Source organism: Xyrauchen texanus, chromosome 20, assembly GCF_025860055.1.
Source record: "Xyrauchen texanus isolate HMW12.3.18 chromosome 20, RBS_HiC_50CHRs, whole genome shotgun sequence".
In the NCBI taxonomy this organism is placed as follows: domain Eukaryota; kingdom Metazoa; phylum Chordata; class Actinopteri; order Cypriniformes; family Catostomidae; genus Xyrauchen; species Xyrauchen texanus.
The window spans coordinates 31,316,291-31,333,818 of NC_068295.1; the positions used below are offsets into that span (position 1 = coordinate 31,316,291).

Here is a 17,528-nt window from a genome sequence, read left to right on the forward strand (position 1 = left end):
ATTTGTTAAAGTGGACTCTCATTTGAGCACTTACCAAACATATTCGAAGAAATGTTAGATGCCACGCGTATTCTGTATTATACAATACTTTGTTTCCAGTCCTCTAATCTGAAAAGCATTCCAAGAAAGCTATCTTGTATATACAGTATAGTATAACAGCACTAGAACGTTGTCTGTATTTATGGCATTCTAGACAGGCTTTCAGTAGTTGCTTTAGCTTCTTGTGGGATTTTTTTCATTAGTGGAGCAAAAATAGACAAAAAACGTTTGGTTATGTATGTAATCTCCGTTCCCCGAGGGAGGGAACGACACGTTGTGTCAGAGAAGCGACACTAGGGGTCTCCCTTGAGCGCCGATATCCACCTCTGATCTGTGAAAAAAGGCCAATGAGAGTTGGCAGCCAGTATTTGCATGTCCCGCCCCCGGACATACAGGTATTTAAGAGGCCCAAATACGGGAGTTCATTCAGGATTTTTCTGAGGAGCCGGAAATGGTCCGGCCACAACAGTGGCTCGGTTCAGCGACATGGCGGAGGAAAGACACAACGTGTTGTTCCCTCCCTTGGGGAACGGAGGTTACATACGTAACCAAACGTTCCCCTTCTGTCGCTCTCTCCACGTTGTGTCGGAGAAGCGACACTAGGGGACCCATTCCAATCTTGCCATGTGCTGAACCGTGTACGTGGACTGCCGATACAGAGGCGGGCAGGGATTCATCCAGTGCCGCGCATCATCTGTACCTGGCTGCACGTACCCTTCCCCAATGCCCCATACGAACATCGGGATCCTTCTAGTTACCCTGAGAGGGGAACAAGGCGATGTTTGCCAACATGGGAACGGGCCAGCCTGGCTGGGCCTCTTTCTCTCTATGTTTCTCGCATAGAGCAATCACGGCCGGGGCCCTTACACGCATATAGGGAAGGGGGTCTTACCCAGACCCTGCGGAGACCACACCTGCCCTTTTTCTTGGGGAGGAAAAGTGGTAGACACGTCACACGGCCGTCTTAGGACTCGTGTGGAAAATATGGTGCGGTGGTAGATCCAGCCTCGAAAGGGGGGAGTTGCTACAGCATGGCGACCGGGGCAGCTGTAACTGCCTAAGGGAGACACGGGGGTCCGCTCGTAACGGACAGGGGACAGAACCGTGGAATTACACACAGGGGGAGTCCGAGCAGGAGGCCTTACCTGTGGAGCACCTATACCAGTACAGGGTAGCCATCAGGGTACCCGCAGTGGCTTGGGTCGGCGAGTTCCTCCGCTGAACCGCGGACCCGGAGGGCTGGGGAGGAATCGACCAGGGTCCCGACTCGGAGTGGGGCACCTTGGGAAAAAAGGCGCACTACTTAACCTTGACGTCAGGAAAAGGGCACAGGGCGCAAGCAATCCACCTGGCCGGTCAGTCTACGTGTTACCGAGGCGGCCCGGGAAAGCATGTCAGACATCTGAGCGTCGGCCTCAGCCTGGGCCTGCTGGCCCGAAGGTGGCAGTCCAGGGGAGTCCTCGGCATCAGACATCACACTCTCCGATGCAGCGGCGAGCTCATCTGCTTCGGGCTCGGGAGGATAGACAGCCGGGCCGTGAGGCGAGCCGCTATTGCCGCGAGCGTAGACGGGGACCAGCGAGCGTGTCGGGGAACGGGAGGTTCGCGGGGGGCTACCCGGCGAAACTGCACCCGCTGCCGCCTCAAATCGCCCCAGCGCCAACCGCATCGTCCTCAATCCCGTGGGAAGAAGGAGCAATGCGGGGTGCAGCTGGGGTGGCTTGCTCTCTGTTGAAAGCAAGCCGCGACCGCAACGTGGTCATGGTCATGTTCTCGCAGTGAGAACATGAGCCATCCACAAACGCCGCCTCAGTGTGATCGCGGCCCAAACACACGAGACAGTGCCTGTGGCCGTCTGAAGCGGAGAGCACTCTACCGCATCCAGGAACAACACAGGGGCAGAAGGGCATCTTGAAAAAGACGCGTCCTGAAAAGGACGTTCAACGCCGCTGTGTTTTGCTCTTTTAGAGAAATTCACTCTTTTAAGGGAAATAACTCTTTTAATACACAGTATGTGTGTGTGTCTGCGCTGTCGAAGCGCTCAGGGGCAACAATGCACGCCGTGCAAAGTAGGAGAAAGCCGCTGTTGTGCGCCGTCAAATCCAACAGCATGCAGATCGTCAGAGGAAACAGGAACGTAATAGTGGTGTGTAACTTGCAGCAAACTGCAGACAGACCATTGGCTCCGAAGAAATTTTCTGAATGAACTCCAGTATTTGCACCGCTTAAATACCCGTATGCGCTCAAGAGAGACCCCTAGTGTTGCTTCTCCGACACAACGTGGAGAGAGCGACAGAAGGGGAACTGTCCTTTTTGTGTCTAAAATGTCAGTTACTCAATATTAACTTCTTATAGAACTGTTGTATAAAAGCAATATCACACTTGCAATTCTGCTGCTGTTCTGAATATCAGCACTCTTGCTTGTGAATATTGCTTAATTGGCCTTTGATGGATGTGTTGTGATCATTCACAGTGGTGAAATGTCTAGAGGGAGGCAATTGGGGATGTGGCAGTAACTGAGCTCTCTCTCACTCTCTCTCTCTCTCTCTCTCTCTCTCTCTCTCTCTCTGCCGATAAGAGTTCATGCACTTGTCTTGGCATTGGAATAGGAGAGGACACCTGCCTGAACTCCCCTCGATCTCTAGAAGGGCCCTTTGATCTGGGTGACAGTTTGACTGCATTAGTGGGAGTGTCACGCTTAATCTCTGGGCTTCCCACCCTCCTATTTTGGCCCTGTACGGGGAGCATCAGTGGGCTAAATCTTAATCAAATATCCACACCAATTCTGTTCTGAGAGATTTGAAGAGTGCTTTAAGAACAGTTTAAGAGGGGTCACTGTTTTGATTGGCAGTGGATACACAGATATAAACTTTGTTAAAAAAACTAGCATGCTGCCTGCTAAGGCAGCATTTTGAGGGACCATTGGCATTGGATGCAATGTTTGTTCCAAAAGGGAAGACTCTTATTTCTGCTGCTTCTTAAGATAGCTTATTTTGGCCAAATGCTAAGCCAATACTGCATGTATCCTTTATGGAGAAGGCAATATCATAATGCATTGTGACGAGAAATAAATAATAATTCAAGATGGCGGACAAGGTTATTTAATACAAAGCTGAAAAGTATTGATAAAAAAAAATTGTTCCGTGAAATCAAAAATGTATTATTTTATGCAACATTTGTGTACTTCGTAATATTTGTGCATATCACTCCATTAGTTTAGTAACACGCTAACTCTATTGAAGTCGTTTGCAAATCGCTAGAGTTTCTGATATGTAGAGTGCTCCAAATAGCTTTGAATGGTAAAGATGGTTAGGATGCTGCCTATGTAGGCAGCAGGCCACAAGGAAACTCACTAGATTTTGGACTAGCAGCAAAAAGGGAAGCTTTCGAAAGACGTGTGAATAAGCTCACCAAATAGCTTCACGTAGAGGTTAGTCACATATATATATTTACATTTACATTTATGCATTTGGCAGACGCTTTTATCCAAAGCGACTTATTACTTAGTAGCAATTATTACAGGGACAATCCCCCTGGAGCAACCTGGAGTTAAGTGCCTTGCTCAAGGGCACAATGGTGGTGGCCGTGGGGTTCGAACCAGTGACCTTCTGATTAACAGCCCTGTGCTTTAGCCACTACCCACCACCACTCCATATGCCACCACCACTGGTTTTATAATTAAAACATCAGAGAGGAACCACAAGATCATTATGCACTAGGAGCATCTCAGTTTATTTACCAGAGTTCAGACGTGAAGGGTCATTCAGAGAACAAATTGTTACTAGAGTTTGCTTATGAAGTTACACCCTCATAGAAAGCAGGTGACTTGCATGCAGTTACATCTTTATCTCTGCTCTCGTCTTGCCATTGTTTTCCAAAACACTTAAGTGTTATCAATGTCTGAAATAGCAATGCATAAAGAAAAGAGCCTTTGTTTGCAGTCTAAAGTGTCTGGGATATGTTCTCAAATCTACATGTAGCACAAATTGTCCTGGTTACTTCCATAACCTCCGTTCCATGATGGAGGGAACGAGACATTGTGTCGATGAAGTGACAATAGGGGTCACTCTTGGGAGCCCGAGACACCTCTGATCTTTGATAAAAGGCCAATGGGAATTGGCAATTGGTATTTGCATGCCACTCCCCCGAACATATGAGTATATAGGAGCTGATATGCATACCGCTCATTCAGGTTTTGTGCTGAGGAGCCGAGAGTAAGGTCCCGGCCATCGGGAGGCTCGATGGGCGAAGCCGCGGAAGGCGGAGCCGTGGGAGGCTCGAGGGGCGAAGCCATGGAAGGCGGAGCCATGGGAGGCTCGAGGGGCAAAGCCATGGAAGGTGGAGCAGTAGGAGGCTTGAGGGGCAAAGCCATGGAACATGGAGCCATGGGAGGCTCGAGGGGCGAAGCCACAGAAGGCGGAGCCGTGGGAGGCTTGAGGGGCAAAGCCAAGGAAGGGGGAGCCGTAGGAGGCTCCAAGGGCGAAGCCACGGAAGGCGGAGCAATGGGAGGCTTGAGGGGCGAAGCCACGGAAGGCGGAGCCGTGGGAGGCTCGATGGGCAAAGCCGCGGAAGGCGGAGCCGTGGGAGGCTCGATGGGCAAAGCCGCGGAAAGCGGAGCCATGGGAGCCTCGAGGGGCGAAGCCACGGAAGGCGGAGCCATGGGAGGCTCGAGGGGCAAAGCCATGGAAGGTGGAGCAGTAGGAGGCTCGAGGGGCAAAGCCATGGAACGCGGAGTCATGGGAGGCTCGAGGGGCGAAGCCACGGAAGGCGGAGCCGTGGGAGGCTCGAGGGGCAAAGCCATGGAAGGTGGAGCAGTAGGAGGCTCGAGGGGCAAAGCCATGGAACGCGGAGTCATGGGAGGCTCGAGGGGCGAAGCCACGGAAGGCGGAGCCGTGGGAGGCTCGATGGGCAAAGCCGCGGAAGGCGGAGCCGTGGGAGGCTCGATGGGCAAAGCCATGGAAGGCGGAGCCGTGGGAGGCTCGTGGGGCAAAGCCATGGAAGGTGGAGCAGTAAGAGGCTCGAGGGGCAAAGCCACGGAACGCGGAGCCTTGGGAGGCTCGAGGGGCGAAGCCACAGAAGGCAGAGCCGTGGTAGGCTCGAGGGGCGAAGCCAAGGAAGGGGGAGCCGTAGGAGGCTCCAAGGGCGAAGCCACGGAAGGCGGAGCCATGGGAGGCTCGAGGGGCAAAGCCATGGAAGGCAGAGTAGTAGGAGGCTCGAGGGGCAAAGCCATGGAACGTGGAGCCATGGGAAGCTTGAGGGGCGAAGCCATGGGAGGCGGAGCCATGGGGGGGCTCGAGGGGCGAAGCCATAGAAGGCAGAGCCATGGGAGGCTCGGGGTAAGAGACCTGGATGACACGGAAACAACCTCCATGGTCGATAGCATGGGCAGAGACTTGGGAAGGACCTCCTTGGTTGAGGATACTTGCTGAGACTTGGGAACGACCTCCATGGTCGTGAGCACTGGCAGGGACTGGGGAACGACCTCCATGGTTGTGAGCACTGGCAGCAAATGGGGAATGACCTCTGTGGTCATGAGCTCTGGCAGCGACTGGGGAGACGGTGTCCTTTTCCTTCTCCTTTTCTGGTCAGCTGGGAGTGTAGTCACTGTAGCGGACGAGGCCACAGGCAAACGTTGGCTGTGGCAGGCTTGGGTGCTGGATCGTTGGCCGTGGCAGGCATGAGTGCTGGCTCATTGTCTGTGGCAGGCTTGGACGAAGGTGCTGTGGAAGGCTTGTAGCAAGGAGCTTGTAGCAGTGGAAGGCTTGGATGAGGTAGCAAAAGATGCAGGATCCTTCAGTGCACTATTCAGATCGGTCTGGAAGAAAACCACCAGATAGTTGTCTGGATATTGCACAAAATTTGCTAGCTCTTAAAAACTCATGGATGTGATCCTAAATGGATGGTTCCTTGCTTCAGAAGCAGAATTCTGACAGCCGCTAGATCCATTTTTTGGTCAGACTTAACAAAACATGCAAAGACTAACCAAGAAATCAGGGGAAACAAGTGCTGAAATATACAAGGACAAACAAGGGAATGAGGAACACCTGGGGAAACGATCAGGAGAAAACCAATCATGAAAAGAAACAAAAAAGGACTACAAAACTAACAGGAACGGGAAACAAAACAAAATATCAAAGTAAATATCATGGCAAAAAACAGGGAATACATGACAGATGATTTGCTTCGCAAGCACCACAAAATAGTAGATCAGTAGGTCGCTCTTTCAAGCCAGCCTAATAAGGGTGTCAGTATAATTAGTAACATATCCTCCTCAATAACATGAGGATAATTGTTACATTCTTAACGGAGTAAAAAAAAAAAAAAAGATGAATAAATAATTAAATGAATAAATAGTAGTTTGTTTTCCACATTTAATTGAATAACTTTTTACCATTATGAATCTACAGTAACCCACTAAATCATAGCTTTCCTTGCAAGCATCAATTGTAGTTTATTTTAATTTAGTGCTCAAATAGCAACAGATGCGTTTAGATCAGCACAAGCAAGAACTGAAATTCAGATGTTATGAATTAGAATGCAGATGTCATTTGGACTGCATTTTCATTAATATCAATAGTTTTAATGGCCTCCAACTCATACCGACTGACTAACACAAATGAGCCATCAGACAAAAAAATGGCAGAGACAACTCAGACAGAATTTTTAACCAGTTTTCTGTTTGTCATTCCCTATTGATTTTTCTACCTGGTAGTTTATTTCTGGCAGTAAAAATACACCCTTTGAGAGGATTTACAGCTAGCAAAGGCCTTGCCTGCCAGGGCTGCTATTATGAACAGATGAAAGCTTGGAGGGGCGCTGGAGTCCTGGTGCAGTCTGTGATATTGTTTAAATAGCATATAAAGGCTCATGCTCATTTACACAGCCAGAGCGCAGGCTGGGAAAAATGCTGCTGTAATCTGCCTTTTAGCAGGTGTCACTGCCTTTAAAAATGGTATAAAACAATAGTGATTCTCTGCTAGACCTTAAGTTTTTTTTTCCCCTCAAATCTTTAAATGAGAGGATTTAACTGCCTGGTGGCCAGAAAATGAATGCGGGGGCTTTTATATGAAGTTACCAGAGAAACACTGCAGGAGTTTTTATTTTTTTATTTACTGAGGTAAAGATCAGGACTGATCCAATCTCTCTCTCTCTCTTTCGAGAGAGGGTCCAAGCTCTGTTATGCTCTTTTATGCTCTTGTTGTGGCAGGTAGATTTATAATGCTTGAAATTTTTACAAATCAGTTGTCATTCACCGAAAGCTGTCAATGTGTCAAGCTGTCAGGCATGCTGTGAGGGGGGTGCCTGGGGGAGGAGGAGGGATACATGAAGGGGGCAACTGCAGAGAAAAGAAAATGAGTTCAAGCAGACCTGAAACGGAGCTCCATTCTTCCTTCTCCATGCCCCTGTGGAGGAGCCATTGATGTTGAGCAACAGCGTGCCGAAAATGACATGCCTTCTTTACCAATATAGCTTGCTTGCTTATTGTCTTTTAACACACACACACACATATATATATATATACACACTGGCAGACAAAAGTTTGGAATAATATACAGATTTTGCTGTTTTGGAAGGAAATTGGTACTTGAATGCCACCAAAGTGGCTTTCAGCTGATCACAAAATATTGTCGGGACATTATTGATGTAAAAAACATTTAAATCCCTATTTAAAATTTTTTTTTTGATCAAATCTAGACAGGCCCCATTTCCAGCGGCCATCACTCCAACACCTTATTTTTGAGTAATCATGCTAAATTGCTAATTTGGTACTAGAAAATCACTTGCCATTATATCAAACACTGGTGAAAGATATTTGGTTCATTAAATGAAGCTTAACATTGTCTTTGTGTTTGTTTTTGAGTTGCCACATTATGCAATAGACTGGCATGTCTTAAGGTCAATATTATGTCAAAAATGGCAAAAAAGAAACAATCATTGTTTTGAGGAATGAAGGCTATACAATGCTTGAAATTGCCAAAAAACTGAAGATTTCATACAAAGATGAAACTACAGTCTTCAAAGACAAAGGACAATTGGCTCTAACAAGGATAGAAAGAGATGTGGAAGGCCGAGATGTACAACTAAACAAGAGGATAAGTACATCAGAGTCTCTAGTTTGAGAAATAGATGCCGCACATGTCCTCGGCTGACAGCTTCATTGAATTCTACCCGCTCAACACCAATACAATGTACAAAAGTAAAGAGACGACTCGGGGGTGCAGGCCTTATGGGAAGAATAGCAAAGAAAAATCCACTCCAAAAGAGTGTTATGGATTTTAACCCCATTGAGCTTTTGTGGGATCAGCTAGACTGTAAGGTGCATGAGAAGTGCCCGACAAGACAGCCAGATCTAAGGCAAGTGCTACAGGAAGTGTGGGGTGAAATGTCACCTGTGTATCTGGACAAACTGACTGCTAGAATGCCAAGGATCTGCAAAGCTGTCATTGCTGCACATGGATGATTCTTATTAGAACTCTTTGAAGTAGTTTAAGAAATTTCGAAGAAAAAAAATTTCTAATTGTATTAATATTTTTTCACATTATTAATGTCCTGACAATACATTGTAATCAATTGAATGCCACTTTGGTGAATAAAAGTACCAATTTCTTTCCATAAGAGAAAAATCTGTACATTATTCCAAACTTTTGGCCGCCAGTGTAATTTAGAGGAGAATGCCAGGTCCTCTAGTTGTGGGGGTCTAATTTGTGTGTGTGTTTGCACGTGTGTGTAATAGTGGAGTCATGCTGTCATGTTGATGGGTCTGACTGTCTCCCTTGTTTAGATGTCCCAGCGTGAAACAAGGCTGACAGAGCCCGGCTACAGGAACAGGAGCTGAAGAAGATGGGTGGCATCAACCATTCTGACAGGAAGTCAGCTTCCCTCTGCAACACTAATGCCAAGCACACAATACAAGAATGCAGCTAAATTCCCTCCACACATTTAAAGACTCACAGTTTCTTGCATCATGTTGGTGCATATTTTATACAATTAATCACAGACTTTGTGCATCAATTAAAAGATCTTTCACTTTAATTAGGGTACACCTCATAATTAATTTTATGCTATTGAAAATGAGGCTGTGAGGGATAGACTTAAACACATTGGTGTCAATCATTCAGGTGATGAAACCTTACAAATTTACAAACAAATTAGAGTGGCCAAAATACTTGTATGCACTTTTAGTTCACTACAATCTGTTTGTTTGTTTTTTGGTCAAAGACTTGAACTAGTTGACACAAAAACAGGGGTTAAATTGGGGTTTTTGTGGAGGGAGAACCCTAACACCCCCAAACCGCTACCACAATTATTTTCTACTTAGTGCACTGGTTGCATATTAATTTGTGATCTTACATGACCAGAAGTGGGAAACGGAATGAGAGTGGCGTTAAAAGTGTGCCACTCCAGGTAAATATAAGCCTCTTTTCCACCATCTGGCTGAACGGTTCTGAGCACGGTAAGGAACAGTTACATTAGCATTTCCACTTGAGCACGGTTCAGCACGACACGATTATAAACCGTTTTTGGCCCCGGAATTCTCCACAAGGTTAGCTAACCATACTCAACTGTGCTGGTTACATTGCTTTAGTACGTGGTGACTCACAATTGTCAATTTGCCAACGCCAAGGTAACTTATAGTGCTTTTACTTATTTCTAGCTTGCCAAGTGTGCTAATATTTGGCTGAAGTTAATACAAGTTCATAAAAAAATGTGTATGTTTAGTGGATCTTCATGATTTTATGATGATGGTTTAATTAGTGTAGTAGCATACATTTATTTTTTACATGCTTTTTTCGTCAGGGAAGCAGATTACGAGCTCATTAAAACTCAAAATATATCAATATATTCTCATACACTATTTTTATATAATACTTCTCAAATATTTTGTTAATAAATATCCTTTTTAGCTAGTCTGGTTCTTGTCCGTTGGCATACATGAGCCCTCATGATGATGAACCTCTCGCAAAATGGGCCATGCTGTGTACTTTCTGTGTATTAGCAGAGTAAAACGAGGGTAAAAAAAACAGTCCTCAAAATGGGAACCTCACCCATAGCACACTCGCTCCAAAATGTACCTTTCATGCCGTTGCCACAGATGGATCTGTTACAGACATTCTCCTAATTTCACCACACCACAGTAAAAATCTGTAACTGCGGCAACTAGCCCAGATCGGCACGGAGCGGTACGGTTGTGCGATGGGAACTGGTCGGCCTGATGGTGGAAAAGCGGCTATTGTGTACCGAATTCCCACTCAGACTAGAGCCAAAAGGGTTATTTCACGTAAAATTTAAATTCTGCCTTTTACTCACACTGACTCGTCATTCCAAACCCGTTTGACTTTCTTTCCTACATGAAACTAAGGAATGTTGACACTACTCTTTTATTTTTATTTTTTTTCCTCTCTATACAAGGGCAGTGAGTGGTGACTGTCAGTACCTAATAGGGATGAACTGATACAAAATATAGGTGCTGATATGGATATCTGAATGTTTACAGTAACATCATCTTATACAGATACCGACATTTTGGTGGTAAACTTATTTTTTATGCTACCTTGTTTCAAATCATACTGTAACTACACAATTTCAAAAGAAATGTAACTTTGTTCTCCATGTCTCTTACATGTTTTCCATGTTAAGAGTAACTGTTATCAGTTATAAACTAAACACTGAATCAAAATGCACAATATTAACATTCCTAATTCACATTATCTGAATTCAGGCCCATATTCACAAAGAATTTAAGGCTAAAATTAGCTCCTAAAATGAAAATTTAGGAATAACTCTTAAAAATTTTCTTCTAAGACAGTTTAGAAGTCATCCTGAGGACTTCTAACTCCATAAGAGTGACTCATAAACAATCCGAAGCATGGCTGCTGTCGTCAATCTACATTAAAAACAATATATTAGAATATTATTATGACACTGACCGTTTAAAAAGTTATCGTCTGAATCACAACTGAGTTGATGTATTTTAATAAAATAATATTATACATATTATAATGTTGGCATTGACCTTTAAAAAAGGTATTGCATGAATCACGAGGGTGTTTTCATTATTGTAAACTTAGTTCGAGATGCAGTTACCTCTCCCAAAAAGTGAAAAAAACGACTACAATAAAGATACAGGTTTTAAAAAAATCTGTCCACAGGCAAAATAAAACTGTGTAATTGTAATGCTGATAAATTGGTCATTTCTGTCTGCCTGTCTGCCTGTCTGTCTGTCTGCCTGTCTGTCATCTACTGTATGCATGTACTGTATGCATGATTGTCTGTCTTGGCTGACAAATAGCGGTTCCCTGTCTACCTACCAATCACTGTGGGTGATTTAAAAGAGCACGTTAATATAACGTGACATCATTCATAGCAACAAGGTCAACTCTACCTTAGTCTTATCTTAAGATTTTATTTGTAAAACTTGCTCTTTGCAGCTTTGTGAATAGGTTAAGCAAAAACTCCTAGTGGTAAGATAAAAAGCTTTGTGAATATGGGCCCTGAAGAGCATTTTATTAGGCTCACATTAAATTGGTAAATTATTTTTATGTTCTTAACTAACATTTAAGGTGCACTCAGTAAGTTTTTGATCACATTGTCTTGGACTTACACTGACACCTAGCAGTATGGATGCAGCATCATTCAAACGCAATAGTTTTCAGTCACTGATGCCACTGTAGAAATTCACTATTCACAGCCAGCTAGGATGAATTTAATCCCTGAGTGAAAGTGTCCAATAACAGGTGGTTAGTGAAATTAATTGAGTAGTATTCAGCTGGTTATATCATAGCAGCCCTCATGAGTAGACCCTCTCCAAGTAGAATAACAGCTTTTATAAGGTTACAGATATGACTGGAGTCTTCATCTCATGTGATGATTTTAGGCACTGATTTCAAAATTACAATTAATTTCTTTAGAAGTAAAGCTTTTTAATTGAGGAAAGAAATAATTAATGCACTTTAACTGAATTCTGAATGAAGTTAAAACATTTTTAGACAAAGCAGCCACCTTGCTGTGTTGCACTTTAAGGTAAGCAATCATATTAGTTGTATTATATGTTTTAACGGTAGTTCCACCTCGTGAAATTCTAGCAGTAGAAAGCTTACAAATTGCAACACTGCTTGCATTTTTACCCAATGAAGAGTAATTCCACACAAGAGACATGAAATGTATGAATTGGCTAATTGTCCGTGTCCTTTTGACAGGAAATAATTGTCCCTAATCATCAGTTTTTTTAAACAATCAACCAGTTTTGGAACTTTTGCTTTTATCGGCTCATACCGATGCTTGGCTAATACATCGGTGCATCTCTGGTACTTAACATTCTGCCTAACAACTCTCTGTTACAGGTAAGAAGGAAAGTCATATGGGTTTGGAACAACATGAGGGTGAGAAAGTGATGACAGACTGCTCATCTTTGGGTATACTATCACTTGAAAACATTTAAGGATGGTGAGCTTCTTGTGGGGTGTGCTTGGCTTAGACTAAAAGCTCCCCTGATTTTGTTAGTCTAATCATGATCCGGACTGCACTCTTTTCACTCTTGTGAAAGGGAATGTTTCCCTTCAGTTTATTTCCCTTATTTTTCAGTATATGTGCATGCACGATTTGACAAGTCAATGTGTTTTTTTTTGTTGTATTATTTTATCATTTGATCAAACATCAGTCACATATTTTTTCTCTCAGCTGTAATGTATGAAAGGGTCTCTTTGAGTTCACCTGTGTAACGGGGTGAAACCCAGTGCTGCCAAACATAAACACAGTGTAAAACATTTGTCACGTTCAATATGATTTAATTGTTGGTGGCATGTTTTTGCTATATATTTACTGTAAGAGCTTCAGATTGGGGTCAATGTTTTGAAAGCCTTAAGTCAGACAGGATTCTGTTTGACAGCATCAAATGTTCTGAGGAATATTAATGCTATAGGATTCTGACAAGTAAAAGTTAACGGCATGATCCCTTACTATGTATATTTTTCTCTGTTGAAAGAATGAAATCCACCTGGATAACTCTTGAACTGATTATTGACATGACAGCCACTTTATATGATATAGCTCCTCTGAGGAAGAGACCTCCATACTAGGGCTGGATGATACAGCTGAAAAAATTATATTCCAAAAATTAGATTAAATATATATCTTGGCTTTTATTATCTGAAATTACTTAAAATCATGAAATGAACACAAGGAAGAGTGATTAGATTTTTAGGGTTACCTTTTTGAATAATTTAACATTTATATGCACCAATGTAAAAATTATTGGATATATGTGCCTGTGTGTGTATAAATACAGGTATATTACAAAAAAAAATAAAAAATTCATAGCATATTTTTCAGTGATGATGATGCAAACAAATAGTTGAGTCTTGAATCGATAAAAAAGTAACACTGTCTTTAAGAATCCTAATGGGCAAATAAAAAGCATGAAAATGCTTATAATCTTCAAAATGGTCTAAATATATTTTGAAAATTTAATATATCACTAAGCCCTTCTCCACTTTGCTAACATTGCCTAAGAAAACTGACAAAATGTGCCCTAAATTTAGTTTGAGAAATGACTAATTTGACCAATGAGGCCTCAAGCTTTGGCACTCACACACACACACACACACACACACACACACACGCACGCACACCTCCAGCTTGGCTAACATCTAGCCTCTCCTCTACTCACACATCTGGGTTGTGATTCTTTTGCCTTAATTAGCCTTTTGTGTGTTTTTTTTTTTTTGGAAGCGGTTAGCTGATCTATCATCGGTTAGAGTGAGTGAAAAAAAGTTGCCATCCAGGGACAGAGTGAGAAGGTGACACTTGAGCAACAGTCAGTACCAAGAGGTGAAAAATTAATCAAAGATTTCCATATTGCTGTGAGCAGCTGGTCGGCCTGGCCCATGTGCCTTTGAGTGGGAGGTGTCCACTGAGAGAGGAGCATGACGCAGCCCGAGTTTGTCTTGCAAAAGCGCAGCTGTCCAAAACATGACAGCTACAGCATTAGCGAGGCCATTAAGAGGTGTAGAACATTTCCAGGGAAATGATTTGAAAAATGACAATGCAGGCCCCTGTGCAATATTAATTACAAAAAGCAAGCACCGCAAATACGTTAAAATCTGCCAGTGCAGAACGTAAAGGGATGGCTTGTTTTGTCCTCTGCCGCCTCATGTTACAAATTTTCAGGGCATTTTCACACATTTGCCAGGTAAAGTGTGCAGTTAGTTATAGTGTTACATCTTCAGTATATTTGTATTTTGTTTGTTGATGCATAAGACACCCATGGAGTTTTTAAATCAACATGAGCAGGTACTAATTTATATGAATATACACTGATGAGCCAAAACATTATGACCACTCTCAGGTGAAGCATATAATGTTGATCATCTCTTAACAAGGCCACATGTCAAGGTCTGGGTAGATTTGATGGTAAGTAAACAATCCGTTTTTGTAGTCAACATGTTGAATGCAGGAGAAATGGGCAGGAATAAAGACCTGAGAGACTTTGACAAGGACCAGATTGTTACGGCCAGACGACTGGGTCAGAGCATCTCTGAAATGCCAAGGCTTGTGTGGTGCTCCCAGTCAGCAGTGGTGAGTACCTACTGACAGTGGTCCGAAGAGAGACAAACCACAAACTGGCAACAGGGGGTTGTGTTCATGGCTCATCGATCCGTGAGGGCAACGAAGGTGATCCCATCTGGTCCGAACCAACAGAAGGTCTACTGTGGCACAAGTCACAGAAAATGCATCACAACGTTGCACCCTTCTGCGTATGATCCCTGCTCACAGTCAAAAGCACCAACAATGGGCACAGGAGTGTCGGAACTGGACCTTGGAGCAGTGGAAGAAGGTTGTGTGGTCCGATGTGTCCTGTTTTCTTTAACATCCCGTGAATGGCCATGTACGTGTGCGCCATTTACCTGGAGAAGTAATGACACCAGGATGCACTGTGGGAAGCTGACAAGCAATGTTCTGCTGGGAATGGCCATTCATATGGAGGTCAATTTGACACGAAGCCATCTACCTAAACATCGTTGCAGACCAGGCACACCCCTTCATGGCAATGATATTCCCTGATGAAAGTGGCCTATTTCAGTAATGTACCTGCTACACTGTACACATTTTTTGGAATGGTTTGAGGAACATTATGAAGAGTTCATGGTGTTGCCTTGGCCTCCAAATTCCCTAGATTTGTGGGATGTGCTGGACCAATAAGTCCAATCTATGGCGGCTCCACCTCGCAACTTACAGGACTTGAAGGATCTGCTGCTAATGTGCCAGAAAACACTGCACACCTTCAGAGGTCTTGTAAAGTCCATGCATCGGCGTGTCGGCACTGTTTTGGTGGCACACAGAGACCAAAAGCATATTAGGCAGGTGGTCATAATGTTTTGGCTCATCAGTGTATAAGTGAAAGTGTATATCTTAGGTCATGTAACTGGCTGATACTTATTAAATGTTTTCCCCATTAATAATATTTAATGACATCTTTCAGTTAATATTAGGTCATAAAAGCTACATGCATAACAATAAAAAATAATAATAGCAAAATGTAGGTTTAGAAGACATATAGCATTTCACATGGCAGGATGTATTTGAATATTGTTGCATTTTTTGTTATTTTGGATTTAGTAGTAGCAGTCATTCATTCAGTTGTTAAGCAGTTTATTTTGACATGGTTTAAATCCCATTGATGTACAGTATATACAGTGACCTTTTTTTTTTTTAGAGGATTGCAAAAATCCCTTGTTTTACACAGAGCCTGCATTCACTTGCTAATCATAGTTAATTGTTAAGAACTTCATTTACACATCTTAAGTAAAGCGTGTTGCACTACAAGGATGTTTTAGATGTAACACATCTAAGAACTTTGTTAGAAGTTTTTTATCCACTTGCGTCATTTCCCCCAGCAGAATAATACAAATATAATTAAGTCACAAATATGGCAGCGACATATCTGATTAAGATACTAATAAAAAAATCCAATATTTTTTTTTTTAAATAGTTAGATTAAATTTGTATTATTATTCGCATCAGTGCTTCTTTATGTTTCTTTCTTCTATATTTGTAGCACTTGTCTAATCTTAGCAATTTTAAGCAGCGTGGGTAAATTTTATGCAGATCAATAGATGCTTTGAATGTTGTGCTCATTTAAGCAACAGATAAAATGCTAAATATTATCCATGCACTTCTTTTATATGGCATTTATTTATTGGGACTATGTGTACGGGAGTGTGCACGAAAGAATGCAGACTTAAATATGTGGTTATTTAACTGGGGGAAAACGTCCTGAAAGTGAAGTGTTGGCCCATTAAAGTCAGACACTCTGTCTGTGGCAAGTTCTTTAATGGACAGAGAAACAGTGTCTGATGACAGACAAGCATTTAATGAGGTGAAATGTGAATAAATCAAAATGTCTGCACTAGTGCCATTTGTTGCCTTTAATATCTTTTAAGTGCACACTCGCAAGCAACGCCAAAGCACAACTTTGCAAAATTGCGTTGTCGATGTGTTTGTTTCTAGTCTTTGGGTACCGGCATCTGCTGTTTGATGGTAAGTTTATTTGCAAGGCCCCCTTGTAAATCAGGCGTGTTAAACAAAACCTGACCACACCAACTAATTAGAATCAAAGGCTCTGAAATCCATAATGGGCTGTCTTCACTCATAATGGCAACTTTAATTGGTCGTAAATAAACTCTTGCTGTTTTTGTGTGAGTTGTAAACAGCTGAATGCTTCAATAAAGCAGAAATACAGCGGGGATGTGTAAGGGGCAGGGTGAAGGAGACGTACTGACATATGGAGATGATCTGCGCTCCACTGTTCACAGTCAAAGCCACTTTTTTGCAGCGTGCGTGAGAAGGGGAGATCAATTTTGCCAGTGTAATATTAGAGTGACTCATAAATAAATGGTTACCCCTTCGGTACTAAAAGTTTTCATTAAAGTGGCCTGAGTTACGTTATTGACACCGTGGGTTGCCTACACAGCCGGAACGAGCTAAAATTCATCAGTGTGCTTTTCTGCACCTAATAAATCATCTAAACAGGGGAGCCATATGGCAGATAAGACCTTGAAAACGGGGGCTTCAGCCGGGGAAGTGTCGTCTGAAATCAGAGCACCATCGCGGACTGTTTTCCCTCTCTCCTCTTCTTCAGAATATCTACTGCTTATTTTACACGCCATTTTCTTGTTCACCTTATCACCCTTTTGTCACTGTTTTTCTACTTTTTGGGCGGGGGAAGAGAGAGAGAGAGTACTGTGAGTGCGGGAGTGGACAGAGATAAGGTTGAGAGAGAAAGAGGGTCCAGGGAGGTGCTCTGACTGATGGGGAGGGATGATGTATGTAGCGGCTGTGTCCCCGCTCTCCTCTGGCCCTTTGTCATTAATCATGGCCATTAGCTTCACTCTCAGCTGCCTTGTCTGCAGCGGTCCTATCAAAAGCCTTCCTTTTCTCTCTCACAGCACACACCAGGAAAGGCCTCACGCTTTTGCCTTTCTGTCAGGGGC

At 43.2% G+C, this 17,528-nt stretch overlaps 1 pseudogene; it reads left to right on the top strand.

The window, feature by feature from the left end:
• The window catches only part of LOC127660580 (leucine-rich melanocyte differentiation-associated protein-like), a 295,294-nt pseudogene that overhangs the window by 53,246 nt on the left and 224,520 nt on the right, over positions 1-17,528 (top strand).